Raw genomic sequence first — 22,292 nt, 5'->3', positions numbered from 1 at the left:
TCTCTGGATGTCCTTTGTCTAGGCTGGTGATTTTGGGTCAAGGATGGCCTTCATTTTTTCTAGGCTTGCTTTGATTCCTCTTTTGGTCACCTGTTAATCTCTGGATGTCCTTTGTAGACTTCTATCATGTCCCCCTAATTTTCCTTTAGCATCTTGTTCACCAATCTCTGGTATGTTACTCCTGCATTTTTGAGACAAAATAGCATAGTAGTATAACAATAAATACATATTGGGGTTATAAACGTTGTCTCCTCTTGGTCAGGGGGTTCCATTTGGATCTGCTGGAATCTTGCTGATGTGTCCATGAATGTTAGTAATTCATGGTCCGTTGTTGCGTCTATGATGGAGTCGATGTGTGGTAAAGGGAAAGTATCCTTGGGACAGAACTTTTTCAGATCTATATATTCCACACACACTCTCCATTTACCGCTCTTCTTTTGTACCATGACCACATTAGCTAGCCAGCTTGGGAACTTCACGTCCTTGATCATACCTATTCTAAGAAGTTTTTCTACTTCTTCTAGTATAACTTGGTTTCTTTCGAGTGCAAATTTTATTCTCTTTTGGTGTACTGGCCTAAAAGATGGGTTAATGTTAAGCTTATGAGTTACTATGCGTTTGTCAATACCTTTCATTTCCTCATGTTTCCATGCAAATGTTTTGCTTCTGGCCTTGAGGAACTTTACCCGATCCTGTTCGATTTGTTCAGGCATTGAGGAGCCTATGAGAACTTTGGCTTCAAGGTCCTCGAGGTTTAGGGGTACTTCCTTTATGTCATGCTCTCTTGCTTCTAACATGTCTCATGCCCCTTTTTAATTTATATTCTTTTCGTGGTATTGTTGAGGATTTCATCGAGATCTTGTAGCATTCCTTGGATTCTTGTCGGTCTCTCATGATCTTCACCATCCCCTGTGGGGTGGCCATCTTTACACATTGATGGTACGTTGATAAGTCGGCCTTCATTTCATGGATCCATGGTGTACCTAATATGAGATTATAAGAAGACAACTTGTCAATTACACAAAAATGTTAAACCTAATTTACTCTCTCTATGTAGATTGGTAGCTTTATTTCGCCAATGGTGTGTTTAGTTTCTCCGCTATCGCCGATTAGTACCGAGGATCTTATGACTATCTCAGATTCTGGGATGTTCATTCTCTTTAGTGTATCCAGGAGTATGATGTTATTTGAGGATCCTCAATCGACGAAAATCCTTCTAACGAAGTGGTTAGCAATATAGAGAGTAATCGCTAGTCCATCATGGTGATGATTCTAGACGTCTAGTACGTCTGTGTCATCGAAGATGATCTCCTTTTAGTTGGTGAGCATTGTGTCGTGGTCCTTGTTTCCTTCTTAGTTTTCAATATCTTTTCATACCTTTATTCCACACAGTAGGAGGTACCAAAATTGTCAGATCCTCCAGAGATCATGTTCATCACCTTGGCATCAGCTGGGGGGGGGGGATCCTGGTCTTTCGAGGATCTTTTGAGGATCTCGGTCTTTTTCTTTGGATTTATGTTTTCTTCTCTAAAGGATATCTTTGAGATATCTTTTTCCCAGAAGGGAGCATATTTCTTTACAAAGAGCTATGCAATCCTCCTTGACGTAACCAAAGTCCTCTTGATATGTACACCATTTGGACTTGTCTTTCCAAGTAGTGGACTTTTCTCCATTCCTTGGCCACCTGGGTTTGTCTCCAAGATTTTGCATGGAAAAGATTACACCTGAAATATCCGTCGAAAAACAATAATCAATAATTTTGGGGAAATCCTCGTCCTCCCCATCGTCTTCAAGGGCATTAAACTTGTGATGGTTGAGTTTGGTGTAAGGCTTTGACTTAGAGGATCTTTGAGCCGAGGATTCAACCTTCCTATTGGGGTGATCAATTGAACTTGGCAGGTTGCTCCTTTTCTATATTTCCTTGCCTTCTTCGAGTCTGATGAATCTTAATACCCTGCTCCTGACTTCATCCAATCTCCTGCATGGGGTCATTATGAGATCCTCGTAGAAGGGAGAATCCTTCTTTGAACCCATTTTTAAGGCTTCAACTGTAGCTGACATATCGATGTTGGGGATGCTAAAGCTTCCCTGCCAAACCTGTTCACAAAAGTCCTAAGGTATTCATGAGGATCCTGAACCACTCTATAGAGATCACTAGTGATATTTCGAATGTCCTGCTGCAAGAGAACTAGTTATTAAATAAATTAATCAAATGAGCAAATGATGTGACTGAATAAAGAGGAACATTAAGGAGCCATTTTAGGGTGGATCCTATGAGGGTAGAACCAAAGCCCTTACATACGCAGGCTTCTATCAAATACGCGGGGATGGGAATAATTTACATCCTCTCTCTATAGTGTGCTACAAGCTCATCAGGATTCGTGGTTCCATCGTATGGATTCATGTTGGACATCTGGAAGCATTTTGGTGCTTCAGTATCAGTTATCGCTGGGATGAATTTAGAGATCCCGTGACTTATAGGGGACGCTTCTGGCACCGGCTGAACTACTCCGGGTACGCTTGACATCATCTTTCTTATCTGTTGTAGTTGCTTGGCCATGACCGGGCTCAAACCTGTGTGAAAATCCATTAAAATACTTATTGATAGAGTTACCATGATCTCTATTCTTAGGAGTAATAATAGTTTCATTAGGATCCTGAATCTCGCGATGGATCGTTGAGGATCCTAGGTTGTTAATGTTCAGGATTTTGAGTTGCAAAATGGAGGGCGCTACCTCCTGAGGTTTGTAGATTTCTGTCATCATTCTCTCCACTTCCTTGAGAAGCATCCTTTTATGCTCCTGTTGTTGGGTGACCTGTCGCTCGAGTCTCTTCATTGTAGCAAAGATTTTGTTGTCGAAAATCATCACTGGAGGATCCTGGAGTCCCAGAGTGACTAGAGAGGTGTTCTTCTTTGGGGTTTCAGATACTTGCTTGGGAGCTCCAGCTGGTGGTGGTGGAAGGTTTTTATAGGAAATGGGAGGTATCTAGGAGGAGGAGAGATTCGATTGAGTAGACATGATTTTCTACGGGATTTTGAACACCACGGCCCCACAGTGGGCGCCAAATTGTTTTGGTCAAAAATGGATTTAGTGAGAATTAACCGATGTGTATGAGAGGTTGTGGTGTTGTTGATGAATTGATTGATGAAATTAGAACAATATTGCACGATTGGTTTATAAGGAAAGCCCTTGATCCTTTTTAGGATCTCCGACATAAAACCTTGGGAGGTGATAATAATCACCTGCCTTGATGATTTTATTGATTGAAATACAAGATTACAACAAAACTAGAATGAGTAAGGGTACAACTGATAGTATTCTGCCAGAGGATCGTGTCTAGTGTGGTGATTACAAGTGTTTTATATAGTCAAACCCAAACAACTAAAACTCCAAAAATTCCACGATCCTCTGAGATTACTTATAGTCGTTTGCTTGACTTGGACCTCTAGTTCTTTTGCATAATTGTGACGACTATCCGTTGAGTGTATGACTTTGACCAATTATTTTTGCACATTTGAGAAAGACAAAAGAGTATATGTATCTCATAAATAATAAAAATATTGGTTAGGATCCTGGCGTATATTCGGGATCTTGAGATTTGAGGATTCTGAGCTTTTGTGGATCCTTAGGCTTGAGGATCTCAAAGCAGTTCTGAGATCCTAGACCTAACAATGACTATACCTTTTCATTTGGTTAGTTACTTCATATTTTATTTGATCAATCATGTATATCTAAGAACTTCATGATTTCTTAATCCTCATATCGATAACTTTCACAGAATATTCAATAACTTGTTTTACACTTTATGCTATAAAATACTACAAACATATTTGCATGCACAATAAATTATGAGATAACAAATTGAAATGTCTTTATTTTTTTAAATAAATCCACCACTACGCCGATGACACCAACGTTGTTGCTTTGTTACTCTAAAAAAATCCAAGCAAACATTATTATTGGTAGTTTCCATGAGTCTTTTAATAACACGTTGATATATCTGTCACTGTTTTATGCCATTTAATTACAATGAAACACGACCTTGCCTATCTATGGTTATCGATTCTGTCTATCCATATATATATATATATATATATATATATATATATATATATATATATATATATATATATAACAGTCATTGGTTAGAGCACATCATAGGCTATCCACACTATCTGATAGGAATCTGATTTCGCGGTTCGAGATAAGTTCGAAGCCATGTCTAGGTCCTGGTAGCGAATGGATAAAGCCCGAGGAGGATGTTGTATGCGAAAAGGGAGATGGATGCGAAAAGGCTTATGGATGAGAAATGAATGTTAGATGCGAACAGACTGATGAATGCGAATGTGTTATTCAAAGGTGGTTTCAGATGAGAAAAGGGATTACGTTGCAATCGGATGCTACTGGATATGATCAATCACAATCCATCATAGTCTACTAGAAAAGCTAATATGAGTGACTTCGGAGTTAGGTTGGGTTTGAGGTCTACCTGGAGACAATTCTCTAAATTGGTCCAATTGTGATGTAAACTTCGGACCCCATTGGACTCTCATTGGTTCCGATGGGATTTTGCCGACATGTTGGTTTCCACGGGCTTGTGCAAGCTGCTGGGTGCGAAAGTTACTTGGGATCAATGGTACGAAGTCTTTGCATGGTTAATTACATGAGAAGATTCTAGAGACGATTTTATGTTATTTTTATCCTTTATTTAATAGTTTCTTTTTATTTATTAGTTTTGTTTCTTTTGTAATACCTTGTAAATGTATAAATATCCCTGGTGGATCGTTTATAAGACATTATGAATAGTTAATTGAAGTTGAATTTTGAATGTTTGTTTTTGCTTTCTTGAATTATTGCGTATAATTCGGATTGTCGTCAGTTTTTTGGGACGCTCTCATTCTTGGATCGATTTTAAGTCAATATGTCTTGGCTTGTTATCAAATATCATTTGACGGGTGATTTCTTGATCTTGGTAAGAACTCAAGTTAATAAGTTTTAACTTGCCTTCACCCGATATAAATTCTATAGGTCTCAGTTGTCTATGTGAGAACAATATTCAATGTGCGGACAAGGTTTGCAACTCAAACCTTGAGATAACCTTTAAGATCAATGTCTGGTTCTATAAATTGGTCCAGTCAAGTCTAGTAAACCAGTCAAGACTTGAAGATAATATTCAACAAAGTATTAAATTAAGTAATAAATGAAGTAAGATCAAAGTAAAGACAATTTTAGAGTAAATAGAATGTAAGTGAAAGAAATTTGACTTGAAAGAGAGTAAAGGATTGATGAGAAGAGAATATTTTGATTACTTGCTTTTCTTGGTGCAAAATACATGAAACATCAACTCCTCAAATAGTAAAGGAGAGACATAGTACAAACTGAGAGAACAATCTAAGGACTAGATACTACAAAGTGTTTAATAATTCTGACACGTAAAAGATTTGTTTATTTGGTCCTAAGTACTGTTCAATCAAGTAAAAGACAAAAAAAAACATTTAATGCTTGTATAGACTCGAAGTTCGGAAACATCTTCATCTCAGATTCAGATAGACTTAGGAACTCTTCACATCTCGTATATTCAACAACAAATATCGATAGTACATTCATTCATCTTGATAAAAAATGATATTCATGATTCCCCATTGTCCATTTTTCCAATGCCCAATGGTATAGGGATGATTTGGTTATTTTTTCTCATGCCTATTGCTAGGAACATTATGAATAAGAAGAAGTATTCAAACATGTATGAGATGATAATAGGATGAAAATACATTCATAATGCTCGAAGCTAAACAATATTTTAAACGATTAGTCATTAAATTGTATACATGTTTGACAAGTAGGAAAGTATTTTCACTATATAAGAAACATCACCACACAACCTATACCGATGAAGAAGTATTCAAATTTGTTTTCGTTATTTGTATTTATATCTATAACGCTCCATAGATTCTCATTATTTAAATAGTAAAAATATAAAGGAAGTCATTTATAGCTTTCTTTTGGGGTCCTTCTCAACAAATTTATAGAATTCATTTTTACACTCCATGCTTTCAAATATGAACTTTGTACATTAAGACAATCATTTAAAGTTTGTTAGATCTATTTTTCCCGTAAAGAATTCCTTATATAAAAATACTATCAACTAATATTCCCTTCAAAAAGTGACACAACACTCCTTTATGGATTGGCGATGAGGGGGGAATGAGTTGAAACTTTGAGAAAATATGGTTATTTGATAGTTTAATGACTTGAAATGAATTAGTTTCTTTATCTTTTATAGCTCCTAACCTCCATTTACAATTTTTCAGATGGCAAAGAACTTCATACATGTTGTTATGTAGCCTCTTGGATGCCCGATAGTTGATTGGAAGTATCCTCATTTAATGCACAATCAGGATGGTACACTAGAAAAGGTAGAAAAATGTTAGGTTAGAAAGATATACATACAGATGGGCTCTGATATTTCTCTCTAATTCCTTAGTTAGATTTCAATTATGAGTCGTCTGAACTTGCTTAAGGTGAGAATGTTATGCCTTCATTGATATGCATGGAAGCCTTATATACATATGGGATGGTCCGGGTTCTTACTTGTTTAATCAGGTTGTGTTACTTTCCATAGGTTTTAAGGGTAGTATACTTCAATATAATAATGTTACATTTTTCGTTTTTCCTGGGATATTGCATATAGATCTGGATGGATGATTTTTTTCCCATAAGATATTATTTTCCAGTTTGCGTAGTTAGGTTGCTTTTGATATAGACAGCTGAACTGGTACGTCATGAGCTTATTATGTTAAGCTGAACTTCTATTAGTGATGCCATATTTTCTTTATGAGAAGTACCATCTTACTGATGAAGATGGTTCTTTGATCCGTTGTACTACTATTACGAACGATCATCCTCCTTCAAGTAAGATCTGGTTTTACCTATACTATTTTGAAGAGAGTTTAAGGGTTCATCCTTTTCCCTTTTTTGGGTAAGTTATCAAAGCCTATAAGATCCTTCCATATCAACTAAAGCCAAACTTTATATCCAAAATAATTTACTTTGAGTTGTTTCACCATGGTTCCCTTTTTGTACCCATCGTCGACTTGTTTCAAGATTACTTCAGAATTTAAAGTAGCGGGGATTGGTTTTATTTCTGTTCTTAAGGAAAAAGATTTAAAGAGGGTCTTTGAGACTCCATGAAAAAATGGAAGAATAAATTTATTTGGCTCAATGCATCCCTTTTTCCTTATCTAAATGTTTTCCATCTTCTAGGTACTATTGTTAACCAGGAGTCAGATATGACACTGACCCTACACAGGAGATATCGATGATTTTGTGATTGAATATATCTATGAAGAAATGTCCTGAAGTAATAATAGGGCAAGTTGGTATAATTACTCATTAGATCCGAGTGGATGTTGTGAATGCCTTATTCATTTGAGGACCAGGTATTTTCACTTATATATTGGTATGGTTTTTGCCATTTTCTTAATTAGTCATTTTATTAATTACCTTAGTTTTGTTTTTATTGAAAAATGGTAGTCGTCTCCCCTTCCTCTTACACAACTTCGTTGAAGGTTGAGTTGCTGTTAGAGGAATGTGTTCTGATGATTTTGACTTGACCTTTTTGGGTCACATTGTGAGTAATGGAAAAGAGGATGGTAAAAATGAAGGGGATTGAAATGAGGGTTTGAAGGAATCTTCTATTCATGTTTATTAATCATATGACTCTGATGTTAGTGGTCATGAGAAAAATCCAAGAGGTGGTGTTCCTAATATCATTGTGGATAATGATAAAGAAGATGAAGGTTTAGGCATTGGTTTGGTTACCTGAAAGAGAGATAGAGGAGCATTTTCTTTGACTGCTTTTACATAAGTATTTTCTTAAATAGAGATCAATTGTGGTGGTAGTGCCATAAAAAATATGGTTCTCTAGATCTGGACGCCTTTCGATCCTTTAGTTGTTGCATTAGTGTTAATATTTCCACCTTGTACATTGAGCAACTAAATGTTGTAAATCCTTCCCAATATGAAAGTGTTCCTCATCCCGTCGGGCGTATCTATGTTCATGAATGGGAATATCAGTGGGATCAAACCTTATTGGATCAGAAGTTTTCCATGTTCTTCATTGAAAAATTTTCCTTACCTGGGACAAAGCATAGTTTGGAGAAAAAACAACGATAACATTTTCGAGATATGTTCAAAGCCATATTATGGAGAACCTAACTTTAGGTAATGAGATAATGGAAGGTGTGACCAAAATTAGGATATGCATCATGAGAATGGCGACTCATATGAAGAGTTTCAAAAGGTAGCCAAACTTGTGAAACCTTTTATTACTCCCTCCACATGTTTATCTCTTAATATGCAACTGTTTCATGATCAATTTGTTGAGATATCAAAGAGATTTGGTGAGTTAGAAAAAGGTTGGATGTAGTGTTTAGATGGTCCTTAAGTCTGAGTTAAAGAATGTGAGAGATGAGGTGAGATTGCCGCAACAAGAAAAAGTTATCTTGTAAAGTAAGTTGGTTGATAACCATCGTTTAGAAGATGAAATTTCACTTTTACAAGTTAAGGTTACTTTATTGGATCTAGAGAACACTATGCACAAGGAAAAGATTTCCATTTTAGAGTTGGGTGTACATAAATTAAAGAATGATATTGCAGCATCTGTGCTGAGGAATGCCGATCTTCAGGTAAGTTTGACCGGCCTGACTGAGCAAGTTTAGAGATTTGAGGAAAATATGAAATGAATATTTTCTAAGGGTATAAGTAAGGTAATGAGTAAAATTTTATTGATTCGTATTTTTATGATGCAAATAAATCCCTTTAATCAATATGCATTGAATTTGGGAGAAGGAAAGTGTGTGAGATGATAAACAATGAACACTCCCTAGGGCTTGCTAAGGTCGACATGGCACTATATGATCCTACTCGATTACAACGGATGGATGAGGCCTTCTCTGCTTTGTTTTATGGTGACTACCTATCCTAATTGGGCTTTCCGATGATCATATAAGGTCAACTATATGATTTCATGTCTGGTCATACTACTAGTGGTGCTTCTATAAGTGGTAGAGGTAATGAAGGTATTTCGGTTACATGGATGTTTGTTTTGTGTTGATAGTAGTAATACTTGGTTTTTTCTACTAGGATATTGGTTTTGTATTCATCGTCTTTTTCAACTATTGTTTTTGAACGATGTATTGATTCCTTGGTTTTTGGTCTAAATATGCTCTATTTTCTTTAGTTTTGATATACCTTGCTTGTTGAATACTCTTTCTTGATAGGCTTGTTTGCTTGTTAGATTTCCTGACCTTTTCGTTGACTTATTGCTTCCAAACTCATTACTGCTCTATTAGTTAGCCAAATAGCTTTTGTTAAGTAGGTAATAAATCACTTTTCCTTGGTACACCCTCACAGCACCACAGTGCGGTCATCTGCAATCTCTACCTCGAGCGGGGAATCCAAAGTTTTCGACACGTCCCGAAACTTCTTGCTAAGCGCAAGAGACACGAACGATCGGGTAGCACCCGAATCAAACAAAACATGAGCGTACGTACCATTGACCAAAAAGGTCCCTATACAAGCATAAAGTACACATAAGTCATACAAATAATAAGAATAGAGAACAATATACATGTACCAACCATGATGTCTGGCGCTGCCCGAGCCTCCTAGGTAGTAAGCTGAAATGTGCGTCAATTCACCGCTAGGGCGTCCGCCTTAATAGGGCGGCCATCGTTGATCCTCACTGTGGCGGGTGCAGACTCCACCACTGCTCCTCCCCCTCCTTGCAACTTCCGACAATTGGCGTTTTTATGGCCTGTTTGATTGCAGTGGAAACATATCAAGCCCTTCTTGAGGCAATCCCTACTCAAATGGCCCTTCTGAGGTCTTAGGCTTCTTAGCCTGACCCACCGTTGCCTCTACCTGCACTGGCTTCCGCTTGGTGTGGAAGTCTAACTCCATCTCCCGTTCCCGGGCTTTTTCCACCATCTCATTTAGGGTTTTTCACCCTATAAAGCTCACAGACTCCCAGATGTCATCCTGCAGCATGGAATGATATCTCATCCTCTACATATCCTCATCGGTAGCGTACTATGGGATCAACAAAGCTCATTCCCAAAACTTGGTGGTGATCTCCGCTACACTCTCGATGGTCTGCTGAAGGTCATGAAACTTTTTCACAAGCCGCTGCACCTCAATGGCTGGTGCAAACTCCAAGTCAAATCACTGAACGAACTCGACCCATGTCATCTCAGCCATGACGGCTGCTCTCACCTGGCTAGTAACCTCGCTCGACCAATCCCGGGCCCTGTCTCTCAGCATGCAAGAAGAAAATCCCACCTTTGTCGCATCCGTACAAGAACTTGTACGTTGGGCATTCTCGATATCCGCCACCCAGCATCACCTAAGAATAGAGTCCCTGACCCTGAAAAACTCCGGTGCCCCGCACACCTTGAACTCCCTGAATGAGGGAGTTCGGGCCGAAGCCCGGCCTGCAATAATCTCGGCTCTAAATGCCCTGAGCTCTCCTCCATAATCTCAATCATACCCTCCATGACCGTCCCAAGGATGACTGGGTTAGCGTCAAGGATGCCCCTCATAACCTTGGTTGCAATAATCTCATGCAGCCTCTCGTCAATGACATCGATAGTGTCTCCTGATCCAACCCCGAATCCAGATCCTGATCCTGATCCCCCAGTCTCATGTTGTGTCACCACCATACTGTACTGCAATATCATAAATAATAATGATCAGGATATCCATAACAGGGATCTTCCCACACCGGTCCTCCTTAGAGTTCCCAATTCTAACATTGGTTTGGGTACAAGTCATGTGCTTTCAATAGTACAGGCCCAATACTACCTTCCACACCTACCTGTACCTTTCCCCAAAGCTCTACCTGGTAACTCCAATTCATCCGAAAATAAGCCATATCCCACAGACTACTGTATATCTCAAATCCTGGGCTGCCCTAAGATTTGCTCTACTGACATCCATCAGGCCAATCATAACAGGTTGCCTTTATGCATGCAAATTATACGCAGAAAAGGATCAAGTAGACTTTCAAGTAAAAGATTCTACCCTAGGACCACAATCAATCATTGTCAGGCTATAAGATCATAACCGTATATAATTTTAAAAGCATACATATAGCAAGTTCCATATGATCATCAAAGCTCAAACATCAGTATAACATGGCTAACTCATTGGGGAACTACTTCCTTGGCTCGGCTGATCATGCACGTTGCACTCTCATCTTTTCTTTTCTTTCTAAACTTTTTCATTTTGTTTTTGAAAACAGTTTTACCATTTCATTAGTTTGAGTCCTGAAACAATAGAGAGTGTGCCCGAATCCCTCAAACCAAGGCTCTGATACCAACTTGTAACGACCGAATTTTTCAAATAAAATTTTCATTTTTGAATAATCAAACACATTTCCATAAATTAAGAAATCCAATTCTAATTGTTTTCGAAAAACAAGTCAAGTACAACTTGTAATCCAAACATCAGAGTGTCCCGTAAAAATGTCTGAGAGAGAGTGCACGTTACGCCATCACGCCTTGCCCTTTCCCTTGCCCTTGGGATCTGAAGTACCTGAAACAAATCCATAACATGTAAGCTAATGCTTAGTGAGTTCCTAGAGCATACCACACACACAGTCCACATATGACATATCATATTAGCTAGCAAAGCTACATATCGCATACGCCATGCATACATAAACCTGTAAGGATATCGTAGGCTCCCCCTAGGGTCTTACACCATTGTGCCATGGGCTACCCCACATGGTCTTTACCTGGGAATGCCATGGGCTACCCCACATGGTCTTATATCCAATTGCGACGGGCTCCCCCAGGGGTCTTCCATGCAATAACATATATAATCAAATAGCATATCATATATCACAGAAGTATCTACACATCACTACTAGAAAAACAGCCTTCTACGAGGCACAATTTATGATACACATTGATTTACGATACGCAAAAGTGTGTGACCTCAAAATAATGTCATCTCTTTATAAATTTTAAGGATTTAGGTCGCGCATTCTTTCGTGCCTTTAAATTAGTGTCTAAAAAAACACGAGGGTGCCTATATGAAAATGTGTGTCGTCTGAAGATGTCGCTTTATAAATTTTAATGGAAACGCATGTTCCATCCTTTAATAGCTGAGGGGGAATGAAATCCTAAAAAATTAAAAAGCCCACCTCCCTTCTTCTTCCATTCCCTCTTGCCCCCTAATCATTGACGCTCCTTCCTTCCCCCTCCCGACATTGGACATCGACATCGTTACTTGCCATTCCCGATCGTCGACGTCAATCAAGGCAAGCACGCCACCAGCCGACAACCTTCACTATCTCCTTCTCCTTTTCTCTGTAAACCCTAATCCGCCTCCACCACTACCGAATCTACCTCAACTCACCTCTGATCTCAGTTCATCTCTTTCCGATCGCTGCTAATGAACCTATTTTGTGTTTAATTTCGGCGCAAATTGCGATTTTGTACACCGGAATCCTAGATGACAGGTCGCACACAGCGGTGTCACTTGTCTCGTTTGCGAGAGACAACGATCAGTATGGGAAGCTGATAATTGAAGAAGGTGGAGTCAATCCATTGCTAAAATTGGTGAAAGAAGGGAAACCAGAAGGTCAGGAGAACGTTGCGTCTGCAATCGGATTGCTAGGTCGTGATCATGAGAGCGTTGAACACATGATTCACGCCGGTGTATGCTCGATGTTTGTTAAACATGGATAGTCAGTCTACTCATCCTGATGAAGGTAAACTGCTTTTTCTTCATGTATTTGGAGGAGTTTTTATTCATTACAAAGGCCTCTATTTTATCAAATATTTTGGAAAGAAGAAGGATTCATTACTCAATACACATGATAAACTTGTGATTTAATTTGCAGTGACAACACTGAGGGCTATTAGGCAAAACTTTATCGATCCAAACAGTAGGCTTAGGAACTAGAGGCGTGGGGATCCAAGTGTATCAAATTGGACTGGACTCCTGTGCTTCAATAAAACCATAGAGGATGGTTATCTTCATATTCGGGAACTGTAAGATATCAATTCTCCAATTTATATGATTGTACCTATAAGTTTTAAAGCGACAATATATAACCAGAACATCTAAGTCCGTGTGTGATTTTTGTAGGCAACTACTAAATCTCAATCTTTCTGGAACTTTGTCTCCAGAAATAAGGCGATTATCTTATATGCAAATATTGTGAGCCAAGTTCTGAATTTCACCTACATTACTTTGTTTCCTTTTTCTTCATAATATTTTGTTATGCATATAACATATTTGCTCTTGATCTTAAAGGGATATCATGTGGAACAACATAGTTGGGAGTATACCAAAAGAGATACACCAACTTACATCCTTGAAATTCTTGTAACGCCATTTCTTTTTTCCTGTTTAATTAATTAATGAGTAGATATTGAACCATTCAAGGTAATTTGTAGTTATGTGCATGCAGGCTCTTAAATGGAAACAATCTAACAGGCTCCTTGCTAGAAGAGATTGGGAATCTCCCCAATTTGAACCGCATACAAATCGACCAGAACCACATATCTGGACCAATACCAGTCTCATTTTCAAAACTAAACAATACAAAGCACTTGTAATTTTATTATTATTTGTTCCTATATTTTTATTTTATGATTTCTATATAATGACTATTAGTATTATCATATGTGGTTTTGTAGTCATATGAACAATAATTTACTTAGTGGTCAAATTCCTCCTAAGCTATCAAGATTGCCAAATCTTGTTCACTTGTATGTTTATTCTTTTAGTTTACTCAAGTTTTGACTTTTGTGTGCAATGAAATTTGCTTGCATGGACGAATGTTGCAGGCTTCTTGACAATAACAAATTATCAGGTTATCTACTTCCTGAGCTCAGTAAACCACCATACTTGATTATACAGTATGCTTTATTTCTTTACTATAATATTGCTTTAAAAATAATATTGTTGTTTTGGTCGAATCATAAGGTCAAGGAGTTCATTGTACTTTCTTTGGTAGTCAATTTGACAACAATCACTTTGAAGGAAGTATACCTTCCTCTTATGGCAACATGCTTCAATTGACCAAGTTGTAAGTGTAGTTTAAGTTTTAATAAACTTTAGTAATGATGAATTTCAATACATAACACTCTAATCCAAGATTACTTTTGGTGTTGCAGGAGTTTTAGGAATTGGAACTTGCAAGGACCAATCCCTGATCTTAGCAGGATACCACATCTTACTTATATGTAAGTATGAAATAAATCTTGAATGTTTTGGAGTGAAGTCTTTTTTAAGTTGTTAGTTTGATGACAATTTATATATTTCAAAGACCTGAGTGATAACAATCTTAATGGATCCATGCCACCCATGAATCTTTCTCATAATATCACAACAATGTAAGTTTTACATAGTCTATTCGTGATCTACTTTGTGTCTTTTGTGTTTGGACTTTGGATTCTTATAATTTCATGTGATAAAACTGTGTAGCGATTTGTCAAAGAATTAGCTTACTAGAACAATTCCTCCTATCTTTTCAGGCCTTCCTAATCTACAAAGATTGTGAGGATTCTTTAACCTTTCTTTTAGAAAATATAATGGATTGATGCACACATTTATTTCAAACTATTTTCCTACAGGTCTCTTTCCAACAATTCATTAAATGGCAGAGTTCCATCCACTATTTGGCAAAATAAGACTTTCAATTCAACCAAAAAACTTACAGTGCAAGACTTCAAACATGAACATCCCTCTCCGTTTTTATCTGTTCTAATTCTTTCTCTAAAATCACATGCCTTATCTGGTATCTTCCAGGGATCTGAAAAATAATAGGCTCTCAGGCGTTTCAGGCAGCCTTAACCTCCCTCCAAATGTCACCCTTAGGTTCCTTAATTTTCTTGCTAGTTGTATGCATATTCACACAACAAGACTTTCAGGCTTTTATGTTTCTAAATTTTCTGCAGCCTTCAGAGGAACCCAGCATGCTCAAATGCCATCTTGGCACAATTCTGTGAATCTTCAACCACATTAGTTAGTTATCTGCAGAGCATTCCATCAAACTCAACTGACAAATGTCCACCAGAATGATGCCCAAATAACTTTGAATATGCTCCAGGGTGTCTTGTACAATGCTTCTGTGTTGCAACACTGCTTATTGGGTTTCGGTTGAGAATTAGAGTTTTATGTTTTCAAGTTTACAGGTAGATCACACTTGCTTGGCTAAACGTTATTCTGTATGCTTTCAAACTTGTCTTCTTCCTAAATTTCTGTTCTATGACATGATCTGGTTCCCTTTTTTATATAACTCTTTATACTTTTGGTTGAAAGATGAGTGTTGGTCGGTTAAAGCTCCCTAGTTATCTCATTATTAGTTATAACTGATGTTTTTATTTTTATTTTTAATACAGGTAATTTGGATTAGCGAGTAAGCGATAGGGTTTTATATGATATACTTTTGGTTGAAAGATGAGTATTGGTCGTGTAGTTGATTTGCACATTCCTCGAGATAATGAAACTGATAAACCAAAAGGCTTTGCATTTGCAGAATATGAAACAGAGGAGATTGTTGATTATGCTGTCAAGCTTTTCACTGGGCTTGTCACCCTTTACAATAAAACCTTGAGATTTTGGGTAAAATATCTTACTTTCCTCTTTAAACTCAATGAGTGAATTTCATACATTTTTTTCTTCATATTCATATGATGATTTATAGATGAAGTTGAACAGATAACTGGACAAGACAAGGCCACCCTAAACATGCAAGCACCATCCATGTCCATGCTCACATATACTTCTACTTTTAAATCAAGCCTACATGAAGATGTTACTATGAGCCCTCTGTCACGATATGCACAAGGTAAAGTATCTTTATCACTTGGTTTCCTTCTACAACTTGAATTGTTAATCGATTTCTTTAGTGGAAAGAACTCATCTCCTGATCATTCACAAGAAACATTTGAAATATATTTACACATAAATTTTGTTTGATGTTCCTTTAGTACTTATACTTGGCAATATCTCTGTTTTATAAATTTAGCATAATACCTGTTGCTGTTCGTGCTGACTACATTCCTTCTCGTGTTGACTTACCTGCTTTAGGCCAAGAGAAATATGTTGAACTTGTTAATCTATTTCAATGGAAGGTAACATTCTTCATTTATTTACTTGTTTGCTGCGAATTTATATGCATATTCTTTCATTAAATGGGGTGAACTTCAACTTTATTTTTATCCGACATAAATTAATAGTCATTTTATTACATTATATTTAGGGGCTAGAGTTGCAACTGAAAAATGTTCAAGTTGTTGGTGTTTATGGGTGGAGCAATGAATTTGTTATTATTTCCAATGTGAGACCATGCACATGCTAATCAAGAGGTACCTGATCTTTGTAATTCAAAACCTGTTTGTTGAAATTTATACTGGGGTGCAGGTGACTTTATCTTGAAATTTACACTCAAAACTATTTGTTTCCATATTTTTCTTGTAAGTTTAGCCTTATTCTTTTCTTCAATTACGTGTTGTCTGGAGAGTGTTGTATGAACAACAATAAATCAACATTTTTTTTCTTTCTTTTTCTTGTATGAACAATACATAGTCATAGTTTGACTTAATTAGTTGCTTACTTTATTTATTAGTTGCTTGTTTTCCAGCTTATTATAGTCATTGGTTGGTTTCTTGTTATGCTTTAATCTTAGCAACTATCATGGCAACCTTCAACAGTAGTTTTGGACTGGCACCTTCTTCCATAAGATATCGTGTACGTGTTCTTGTGCTGCTATTGTGGATTCAGGAACATCCTTGCTTACTGTTCCAACTATATGTATCTCACGTGAAGCTTCTGTTAGAACTATTAATCATAGGGATTTCAAGTTTTTCATATTTCTTGTATATAATTAGTTTGTAAATTTTCGTTACAACTTTTATTGATTTGTTTTATCTTTCCATGGAAGAATTATTTGTATGACATTAAATTTTATGCAATGGATTGTATTTTTGTATATGATATTTTATTTATTATGAGACATTATATGCAAATTTAAATAGAAAATTAGTAAATCAAAAAATAATATTTTTTTTAAAACATAAAAACATTACGATACGCAAAAATATGTGTCATCTTCATTTATGACATGGCCTTTCTTGACAGGGGCTTTAATGATACGCAATGCGAGTCGTAAATGTGCGTCGTAAGGTTACGACACGCAAATACGTGTCGTCTACCTTTATGACAGGGCCTTCCTTGAAACACATTGCATGTCGTAAATGTGCGTCGTAACTACGCGTCGTCTATAGACGACGCGCAAAAGCGTGTCGTCTTTCGTTATGACAGGGCCTTCCTTGACAACCATTTGCGCGTCGTCTAAGCATTTTATGACACGCATTGCGCGTCGTAAAACGCTGTTTTTCTAGTAGTGCATAACATGTACATAAACATGTAAGGATGTTTTGGGCTCCCCCAGGGTCCTATACGATTGTTCCACGGGCTACCCTACATGGTATTTACCTGGGAATACCATGGGCTACCTTACATGATCTTATATCCATTGCCACAGGCTCCCCCTAAGGTCTTTCATGAAAATACATACAATCACAAGCATACTACTTAGCATTAAGCTAACTATCATACCACGTATCTTTACAACAACTAGTGTGCCACATAAATACAATGGGTTGGCCTTGGTGCCTTCGACCCATTAGTATGGTGAGGAAACTCACCTCTCTCCGAAGAATCTGAAGGTCGCTCTCGTAATTGTCCGTAACCACCCGCACTGAATAACAACATTAACTAATGTTAGAACTGCACCTGATCAAAGGGAAACCCAACTCCAAGTCCTTCCATAAAGGCCCAAATATTCTTCCTTTCTAATGGGCCCAAAGTCCATGTCCACAAATCATTAATGGGCCTCATGGACCAATAAGTCCCAATCATAACATCCATGGCCCAAAACAGATAAATTTGGACCACCATCCTCAAAATACGAATAGGTCCAATGATTAATTGAGGCCCAACAGATCAAAAGCCCAAAACAAAATACAAGCCCATTTGCTAGGCGTATGCTTAGCGTACCACCCTGGTACGCATAGCGTACCGAGTCTCTGATCCTTACGCGTTGCGTATGCTAGGTTACAACCACCGTACCAACAAATTAAGTACTTTATTCATTAAGTGCTTAATACTCGATACTCTTACGTCCAAAAATCAGATCTAAGGTTATTAAGATGACCTAGGTCATAAAGCTGTCAACTTTATGCTTTTGCATGTCTCATATGTTCCCAACACTCCCATTAAGACCTTTTTAAGGGTCTTAACCCATGCATGAGGTCAAAACACCTACCAAGGCTTCATTTTTCTATTATAAATGGACCAAAGGATCTCAGATCTAACGTTTCCAACCTTTAGAGTTGATCAACTCCCAAGAGGAGATCCAAAACCAACAAAAAGGACCAAACTAGAAAACCCTAAGTAGATCTAATGAATAAGATGGAAAGATCCAAGCTTTATACCTCCAAAACCTTCTCATGGTGAACTAGATGCGGATTCTTGAAGTGCAATGTCACTCCAAGCCTGCTTAACAATTTCTCCATCTTGAATGACACCAAAAATGGTCACCAACACCCTTTCTAAGCTCAAAATGGTCTCAGAAGCTTTATCTGGAGTAAAAAGACGAACTATGGCTATGGAGACTCTCTAGGGTTAAGTCCAAGGGGCTTAAGGACGTTTAAATAGGCCTCAAGTCTGGAATTTAGGGTTTTGGTCATCCAACACATACACCTAACTGTTGAGAGAAAAACTTTGAGAACCACTTGAACAAACATTAAAACAAGTATATTGCAGAATAATAAATCTCGAAGGATCTAAAAGCTCAATAATAATATTTAGAGTTAGATGTTAGAGAGTTAGTTGAGGAAAAGTACAGAAATGTAAATGACAACAACTGTTATATCAAGTATACACTTAAGCTTATTCATAACGAGGAATGCATTCAAGCCAAGTTAGTAAGTGAGATCAAACTTAGTGATTAAGTCACAAAAGACTTGCTCCGAAGAGAGGTTGTAATCGATTATGACACTAAGAAGAGTGAGTAAGAGAGATGGAAAAGATAAATTCAGAGAAGTGTATTAGAATTAGATGCGATTCTTAAAAAAGTTTACAAGAGAATGAGCTCTATTTATAGAGACTCACAAAGATCACTAGATCACATCTCTAAGAGTATCCATGCTAGGCATGCTGGACAATAGAGTGTATTACAAAAAGACAAAGTAAAGTAATCTAGTAAAGACTACGGTAGATAGAGACTGCGGTTGGTGACTGCTGATGAAGAGGCTCAACTGCGGTGGCATATTGGCTGCGGTAGCTGAAGTTCAAGAGGGTCACTTTTTATGATTCAATAATTTCCCCCTAAGTGACCTCTTTAACTTTTCATCAGCTATCAAGTTTAAGAAACTTGATCAGGATCCACCAAAACTTCCTGATGTTCTCCAATTAGTTGATTCTTCTTAAGATCTCGAACTTGACTTCTGCGGTAGTGTGCTTTGATTTTTCAACTGCGTTTTGGTAGATATCAAGTTGCTTCCTGGTGAGGCAATGCATGGCAGTCCTAGGAATGAAGTATTTGACATTATCAGTCTTCCTTTTGAAAATGACTCCAAGTTCAGGATAGTTGGTTGCACCTAAGGATCTTTCTGCATAGCCTTCAGTAGGCATTGGTGCGGGGTCAAGTGGTGGCAGATCGACTTTCTTGGCAATGGTGGGGTGGATGTCTGCATCGATTTTGGCAAAGTCACAGACTGTTTCCTTCAAGAAAGTATTAACCCTTTCAAGTGCAATCTTTATCTTCGGGTGCTTTTCAGACTTGTGTTGAAACACCTTTGCAATGAGAAAGACTTCTTTCGGATTCATACAGGGAAAATCAGCCTGGGTGCGGACATAATCATGTTCCCTTCTGGTCAGAGTGTACTGGATGAAGTCAGCCTTCATGAACTTCCATATTTTGTAGTTCTTGACTACGGATGGTCTATCATTAGACCATATGTTTTCAACGGGAGAGGAATGCTTAGCATAGAACTGACTAAGTCTCTCAAACTCCATTGGTAGTCTTTTGGTGTCTGGAAGGCTGCGTTCGAACTGCTCAAATACAGTGAAGTATCTAGCATTGGGAGAGATTGGGACATCCCAGTACCCATCTGAAGGGGGTTCCACATAGGTGAGGTGGGGAATGTAGTCATCATCAAGCAGTCTGCGGTGATGATTGATCTAAGAATTTATCAAGGACTCATCCATGATGGTATCAAAACCACATAGTCTCCATACTTCTTCAGCTAGTTTGGCTGCCTTCCAATCTTTTTTCCTTTGAGTGGTGGCAAGCGAGTCATTTGAACTCGGAGAAGACATGTACTCCATAAGGTTTTTGAAGTGAGGGGGAGTCTCTGGTTTCTCAGGAGTGTTTTCCTGTTGCACTGGAGAGTTATGAGGTGGAGTGTGATGCGATGGTTGAGGTAAAGGTTGTGGTGTAGGAATTTATTCTATAGTGATAGGGGGAGTTTGATGTTGTGAGATAGAATGGTTGGAGTGATGGACTTCTTCTTCACTTCCCCCTCTTGAGGAATTCAGACCCAGAGCCTCCTCAAGCCATTGATGAAGGCCATCAACTTTGGCAAAAACTTCTTGGAATTGAGCTTTGAGGGCTTCGGCCAGTTGTTGATTGTTGGGGATGGTGGGGTTGAAGAGTAGCCTGTGGATTTCCTTGGTGAGATGAAGGATTTCGGGACCATGGAAGTTTGCAGACAAGGAGCACTGTATACGGTTGATTGTAGCTTGAAGGACAGAGATTGTAGACTCATAAGCAGTGTGAGTCTCAAAAATCCGCAACAGCTGCTTGAAGATCCTTTTTAATTGCGGTTACCTCAGAGATGAGGTGTTCCGCAGCAGCCATGAATTCTCTGTGGTCAGCTTGATGATTATTGTCAAGGGACTGGATCCCCATTTCAAGCTTGAGAGAAATACGCTCCGCAGCCATTCTCTAACGTGTTTCTAGACGCTCAATCCTTTCAATCAGTGACTGCGGTCCAGGGATATCTTCTGGTTGCAGTTGAGTTGGCTTGACCGCATCAAGGATTTGATCAACCTTGGCTTGAAGACTTAGAATTCTTTCCTGGTAACAACATTCTTCTTCTTTTCTTTGGGCTTGGAAGTCGAATGATGAGAGCCACTGGATTCTTCTTCTTCATCGAACATCATGAGGTCGTCATCTGAAGGACAGGGTTTGTTTACCTCTTGTAATTCAACATCATCAAAACCGCAGATGAGAGTAGAGCTCACTTCGATTTCGGGTCCTTCGTCTTGTGATCCTTCAGGAGTGGGAGTGGGAGGAACTTTAGAGGTATGTTGGTCAGCAGTTCCTTCCTGAGTCTTGTGCAAGGTTTCGACCATTTTAGTCATCCAATCTTGAACTTTAAGAATGGTGGCTATGGTATTGGCATTATTAATTGCATCTGCCCAATACTTAGCCACTACTTGAATTTCTTATTCCTTCAGCTATTGTTGTTTGATTGGTTGATCCTTGCGTGCTTGAAATGCCCTACGAAAAGCGGCATATTTCTTTGTTTCAACCTCCTTGGAGGGTTGATACTTGCTCAATTAATCACTAGAGTTATCACCATCAATTCCTTGAAATCGCACCGAGGTGTCCCTCGGGTTCAGGGATCCTTGCACATTTGTGCTCACCGTGCCTAAACCACCTGTTACTAATGTAACAGAGTAGGATTTCTTGAGCTTCCTTGGTCTCCTTTAATTGTGGTCAAGTTTGGCCTCGGCTCAGTTCTGGCAAGGGCGGAAGAAGTGCCATGCGGTTGGGAAGGTGTTTGCAGTGTTTGAGTGACATTCAAAAGGATGGAGTTCAACTCCTCAAGAGAAAAAATACGCAGTCGGGAAGCCCTGGAGACTTTAGGGCGAGAACCAGTATTATCCCCTTGGGAGTGAACTGGGGGGGGAGTCTCCTCTTTGCTGTGAATTAGACTCACTTTCTAAGTCTGAAAGGAAGAATATGATAGTTTTGAATGGATGTGCAGGTATCCCAAGGACTACCGGAGCTTGTAGATAGGCTAAGGTATCGGTCCGGTCATGCATTTGGCTAGAAGGATCAGTTTTGCGTTTCTTGAGGATTGAAATGGGTTGGTTATCCTCTTCTGAATCACTGATGGAGTCATGATGACTTGGTTCCACAGTAGTGATTACTGGTGGTGTTTTCCTTTTCTTGGAAGGCTTGGAAGGTTTGGA

The 22,292-nt window shown here is 38.3% G+C and overlaps 1 pseudogene; it reads left to right on the top strand.

The window, feature by feature from the left end:
- The first annotated feature begins 12,749 nt into the window (after positions 1-12,749).
- LOC111885434 (probable LRR receptor-like serine/threonine-protein kinase At1g06840) lies at positions 12,750-15,425 on the top strand (annotated as a pseudogene).
- The last annotated feature ends 6,867 nt before the right edge of the window (positions 15,426-22,292 follow it).

The sequence above is a fragment of the Lactuca sativa genome, chromosome 2 (genome assembly GCF_002870075.4).
Source record: "Lactuca sativa cultivar Salinas chromosome 2, Lsat_Salinas_v11, whole genome shotgun sequence".
Lineage (NCBI taxonomy): Eukaryota > Viridiplantae > Streptophyta > Magnoliopsida > Asterales > Asteraceae > Lactuca > Lactuca sativa.
The sequence above is the reverse complement of the archived record's forward strand: the minus strand, read 5'-3'. Positions and strand labels throughout refer to the sequence as shown.